This window comes from Hippopotamus amphibius, chromosome X (assembly GCF_030028045.1).
Source record: "Hippopotamus amphibius kiboko isolate mHipAmp2 chromosome X, mHipAmp2.hap2, whole genome shotgun sequence".
NCBI classification, from domain to species: Eukaryota; Metazoa; Chordata; class Mammalia; order Artiodactyla; family Hippopotamidae; genus Hippopotamus; species Hippopotamus amphibius.
Genome location: NC_080203.1, coordinates 78,265,122 through 78,271,548, shown reverse-complemented (window position 1 = coordinate 78,271,548; position 6,427 = coordinate 78,265,122).

The window sequence follows — 6,427 nt, the reverse complement described above, 5'->3', positions numbered from 1 at the left end:
AAGGATTGAGTGATATATCAACATGATGTGGGTTTCAAAAGAGCTGTAGTTTTTTCAAGAAGGAGGGAAACAAATGGTCTGGAAGTAGTACTGGGGAGCAAGCAAGACACCTACCCTACCTTCTGGCCCTAAGGTACGGGACAGGACAACAAGCAGCCTTCACATAAGAAGGCAGCAGGGGAAACGAAGCCCTCTAGATAGAACTAGGTTTCTGTTAGGTAAAAGAGTTTGAGAATACTGATTAGGGAGCAGCTGGTCAAGAGGGCTTTGGTGGAAGACTCAGGAAGGTAGAGAAAAACTGGAAGGATGGATTGGATAGTAGTACTATCACTACTCTGATAGTAATGTGAAAATCAGTGGGAGGGTGGAGGTGAGGCTTACACTTGGGAGTGAACTGATGACTTTGGGAAATGTGGGTCAGGGTGGATTTAGTCCTAGTCTCTTTAAGGAGTTATCAGACTTTGGGCCTGGTGGCCAGAAAACCTGCTCTCTTGGCCTGGGTTGGTGGCAGCTGTAGGAGCTGCAGACCCTAGGGTAGTGGTGACCCCAGAGGTGGCCGACCATCTCTACCTTTGCAGCCTAGAATGGGAGAGTCTAGGGTGAGGTCACTCTGTCAATTACCTAGGGTTGAGGTTGGATTCCTCACCCTGGAAATTGGAAGTGAGAGGGAAAGCCCCAGATGGGCTAAGATGCAGACATTTGCTTCTCTTGGTTTGGACTGAGAAGGTATCAAAGCATCTAAGAGGAATCCCCTGAGTTGGAGGTCTTAAAATGGGGCCCTATATCTCTCTGTCCCATCTGTGCCAACTTACTCACCACAGCTGAACAATCAAGCAAGCTGCAAATGCTCTCTGGTGTTCAAATCTAGGCAATTACCCAGAGTCGCCAACCATCTTCTAAGAGGAGGTAAGGTGAGAATGAACTCATGTTCAAATTCTGCCTCAGCCACTTGCTAACTATGTGACCTTAAGCAAGTGACTTAACCTGTCTGCCTTCATCTGGAAAATGGAGACAATGAACAGTTCCTATCTCACAGAATTGTTGTCATAGAGGATTAAGTGACTTAATATATGTAAATGCTTCGAACGGTAGCTGTTACACACCAAGCACTATATAAATGTTTGTTTTTATTGTTATTGATTCTCTCTCCCACTTAATCACTTGATACTACTCTACTTGCTATAATATCCCTGGCTCTGAACCCTAACTTGAATAATTACTTCTGACCCTTCCCCTCTGGGAGCTCTTCCCTGGGCCTGTTTACCTCTAGACCAAATAAGCCCAGGTCCCCCAACTGTTCCTCATATGATGTGGCTGCTGGTGCATCAGTCTAGTGACTCACCTTTGGACACTTTGCACTTTGTCATTGTATCCTTATTTAAATGGGATGTCTAGGATGGAGCACAGTGCTCCGGGTGGGATGTGACAAGTGTAGAGAAGGGCAGAACCATCTTTTCTCTTGTTCTGGTTCTATATTTCTATTAATGCAGCCTAAAATCTAATTACCTCTTTTGGCAGCATCATCACTCTGTTGGCTCACATTGACTTTACAATCAAATCAAGGTCTTTTTCACATGTGCTGTTGTTACACCAGGCAGGTCTCTTCTAGCCTGTGCTAGAGGAACAAACCAGCTGTGGTCGCTGTGAGGAAGTCAAGTCCAGTAGTTAAAGCCCAGTTTCTGCAGGGTTTAGTAATAAAGGAAAGGTGGTCCAGGCAACCAGTTGGTGGTTGGGGTTCATGGCAGATGTTTCCAGTTGCCTGCCTAGTAAGGATTTCTCTTTCTTGCTCACTTACAGAATCCCAACGTTGCTCGGAGCAGCAATGTGCCCAGCTAAAAGTACTGGATTTCCCAGCTTCCTCTGTAGCTAGTAGTGTCCATATGGCACAGTTCTAGTCAAAGTGATGCAGGTAAATATCACTGGGGAGAGTGTTCCATTCTGAATAAAAAAGCAAAGCCTCTCTAGAAGGTCCGTTGTCCTTAGCCATCTTGTCCTGTGGCTCTTTCCCCTTCTTTCTGTCTATAACACAGACAGGAGGCTCAGAGCTGCAGCAGCTGTCTTACGACCACGAGACAAAAAGCAAGTAGATGAAAGCTGACCCTAAGGATGGTAGAGATGATAAGCTGGGGTCTTGATGGCATTGTTGAACTGCCCTTCCATCCCTGGGCCATATGCTCAGGGAACTTCTATTGCATAAGACAAAGAAACAGCTATCTATTTAAGCTGCTGTTGTAGAGTTGTCTATTATTTGCAGCCCAAAGCACACCTAACTGACACAGAGTTATAATATAGGAAAATTGGGGATCCAGATGGAGGGCAAACATGATGAGGCATTTAGACATTTATAAATACAAGTGGGCAGCAGGATCAGAGGAGTCCACCAGTAAGACATCAGGCCTCAGCCACTGGATTGCGGCTTGGGATCAGGACTCTCTCCCTAGATGGCGGACTAAAAGACCATGACTGGGCCTAGGCCTTGACAGGGGACTGGTGGTCAGGCCAGGTCTCTGACTGGGGGACTTAGACACAGAACATGAGACAGAAGGCCAGGGATCAAAACTGAACAATGAGATGGGCTCAGTGGAAACTTGAGATCAGACTCAGACCTGTGGCAAAGGGACTACTTGATCCTGAGTTCCAGTGCGCAGGGTGGGGTGACTTCAATGCTTCCTGCCTTAGGACAGGTATGGCCTGCAGGTGGGAGGAAAATTACTCCAACTATGGAGGGAGGAAAGGGACAGAGGGTGGGATCAGGCAAAACCTGACAAGCTTCAGCTCAAGCTGTGCTTTAGCTATTCTGACACTCTTCTTACGGGGTTCTTAGATTCACCCTTAATTACGGGCTCTCATTTCCATCTTTTGCCCATGACCTTTTAAGATCTGAGCTTAACAGAAAGCTCCCTGTGTCACCACATTGGTCTCTTTAAATGGATCCCACCTTTACTTCTGCCTAATTGTTGGAATTTCACTGTGGAAAAACCCTTTCCCTTCCTCTACTCCAACTTGTCTTCCCCACTGCCTGGTTTGAAAGCACTCTATCACTCTTCTTGTGTAGTCTGGGTCCCCTCAGAAGTGACCCACCTTTATCCTCTGGCTTTAGCCTATGCTGACCTGGGAGCAGGTGGAGAGAAAAGGCTAGAAAGGAGGCTGGCCAGGGCCCACCAGCTCTGGGGAGCAGCAGCCTCCCTCCCCACCTGGTTATTCTGTTTCAGGGGCCCGATTAGAGGCCAATGACTTCCCTTCCCCCATCCCAATTTCTTGTATCACCTAGAGCGGTAGAAGGAGAACTTCCTCTGACCACTGGTGTGCTACCACTTCTCCTTTGTGTGCAGTGGGTACTGTGTGGGTAAGTTATTGTTATATTGTGCTCCTGTGATAAATGGACCTTTGTGAGACAGTTTTCACCCTGTCTGTGCTGGGGAGAAGGGAGGGAGTCTTGCCTGAGTGACTTCTCACAGAAAGCTCCAGAGTTGCTCAGAGCTAATAGCCTAGGCCTGGCAGGCTGCTCTTTCATTGGCACTCAAGGGTGTCAATCATTGTGGCCCTGCCAATCAGCTGTGAACTAGGTATCTGTAAGGGATTAGCCTTCCTTGTTAAACAGAACACTGAACCCTCCAAGGACTAAACAAAGAATGGCTCTGGAAAGACAGTTCCTAGGTGCACAGGGGCAGTCATGTCCATGTCACTAACTCGAACCCTTTGGTTTCATCCTCCTTCTTCAGGCCCTGTCTCTATTTGATTCCCTATATCTAAGCCCGTCCTAGGTTCTTTCAATTCTACCCCTGTCATTTCCCTCCCATATTCATTTCTTCTCTCCATCCCTGCTGCTGCTGGCCTTGTTCAGCCCTCAACAACTCTTACCTGGACTACTAACCAGTCTCCTAACCAGTTTCCCTGCCTCGAGTCTGCCTGACCCACACTCCCTGTCCCACCCAACCCAATCTCCATCCTGCAGCCAAATCAATCTTCTAAAAATACAAATCTGATTGTGTCACCTCCTGCTGAAAACATTTCAACCTCTCCCATGGTTCTTAGTACCCTTGGGATAAAGTCCAAACTACTTAGCATGGCACCCAGAACCCTTCATGATTTGGTTCCTGCCAAATCCTCAGCCTCATTTTTGGCAATGCTCCCATTTCACACCTAGTCACAATGAACTACTTTGCAGGTTTCTGAGCATGCCATTCTTGGCTTTGCTCCTGGGTCTTTACACATGACATTCCCTCTGCCTGGGACATCCTTCACACAACACCTTCTCCCGGTCTGTCTAGCCAGTTCTTACTCATTTCTTAAGACTTCGACTAAACTCCCTCAGCCCGACATGTATTTTACTCCTGTCTATATCTCTGATGCCTAGTACAGTGTCTGGAACATAACAGATCCTCAGTAGATGTTTGCTGAATAAATGAATGAATGAATGCCCCCAACTCAGTTGGCTGTGTGCAAAATCACCTCTGAGGGATGCTGGCAGAGTTGACCAGTGCCTCCCTCTATGGAGGGAGACCTCTCCACCCTCACATATCATCCTTACTATACTGGGTTGCAATTCCTTCTCTAAAATATCTGCCTCCCTAATTCAACTGTGAGCATCTCAAGGGCAAGGCTATGTCTGATCCACCTCAGGCTCCTACTTAGTCCCCGGCAGAGTGCTTGGAATATAATGAATAAGCCTCCCAAATGCCTGACAGTTTTGTCCCTTACCTCATATCCCTCGACTCTCCTCCCCACAAATTCTCAACACCAATACAGCCAAGCTGTCACACTCGTGCCTTCATAACCATACAAAGCTCCTCCTCATCCCTGAAACTTTTCACCTGCATGCCTATTACCGGAAATGCCCTTCCCACCCACCCACCCACTTCTTTAGGAACCAGCTCAAATTCTCCTTCTTCCAGAAACCTTTCATGCACCCACCCCAGCCCACCTCTGAGTAATGCTCATGATGCCCACCCATCTCATTCAGCCCTGGGCATCCCCTCATGTTACATGGGGGAAAACCAAGACTCAGAGAGAGAAAGGATGCTCTCAAGGGCACAAAGCATGTGCAGTGGTAGAACTATTACCTGAACCCAAATCTCCAGTTCACGAGTCCTCCCAGTAGCCAACATATATGCTTCATCTGTATATTCCTTGTGAAGACTCTAATTTCCTTGAAGGCAGGACTATCTTTCACCCATTCATCTTTCCAGGGCTTGACTGGAGTGTTGAAAGCTCTAGAGCCAGACTGCCTGGGTTTCTCTGTTGTCTTCACCGGTTACTAGCCGTGTGACTTTAGGCAACCTAACCACTCTAAACCTCAGCTTCCTTATATGTAAATAAAGATAACATCAGTGTCTATGTAATTAGACTGCTGTGAAGATTAAACGATATAATGAATGTGAAGTGCCTAGAGCAGTACCTAGTACCTAGTATATGCTCAATAAAGGCTACCTTCTTTATTGTTGGTATTCTTAGTATTAACAAATTCTTACTGGTAGTGATTGATCAAAAATTAGAGGTGGGAGTTACTGGGATGGGAGGGAATGAGAAAAGGAAGCAAGCGATCGGATCAGTCTGAGATTTGGTGGAATCCAAACAAGGTTAGTGGCGCGGCAAGATGTTTGTACGTTTGAGTTCCTAGTGCCATGTGACTCTGTGAGGGCCCCAAGCACATGGTTCCATCCTGGCGGCGCAGCTTCCCTAACTCTCGCTCAGCTATTCTCAGCAGCCTGTAGGGGGAGCCAGGAAGCTAGGACAGGGAAGAGGCTGCTGGAAATCTTACTAAGGGCAGAAACGACACCCCATCGCTACTACCCATCTTGGCCAATGTCTTGCCCCCTCCAGGACGCTCTCCAAGCTCTGTCCTCTGCGGCAGTGAAGCCGGGAGCTGTCCTTCAGCACCAGGGGCCGCCTTGGCCCTTGGCAGGACAGTGAGGGCGACAGCGGAGTTAGGGACACGGGACTGGACCCATCCGCAGCCGGCTCCAGCGTCGCCTAGTCACGGGGACGGGGGTGGCGACCCAGGGTGGCAGCGAGATGCTACGGAGGTGCCTCCTGCCTTCTGCCTCTAACAATCACCCTCACAAGTCCCTTAGCCCGCAGGGGGAGTGAGCAGCCGCTTCGGGGAGGAAGGCAGGCGCCCGGGTCGGCGAGGGAGGGGGAGCGCCGGGGCCTGGGACTCAGCATGCGGCGTGCGCACGCGGGGAGCGGGCGGATGAACGGAGGTGCTGAAGTGAATGGAGTTGGGGGTGGACTGGAAACATCCCCAAACAGCACAGGCTGCGGCCGGCGGTGGGGGGGGGGGGGGGGAATCCTGAGGCGCAGGCGCAGTCGGGTCCCCAGTCCCGCTCCCTCCTCCTCTTCGTGGCTCTTTCTCCGCCCCACTCCCCCCCAAACACACTCGCACACGGGCTTTCAAGGTGTTCTCCGCACAGCGGAAGATGGCGAC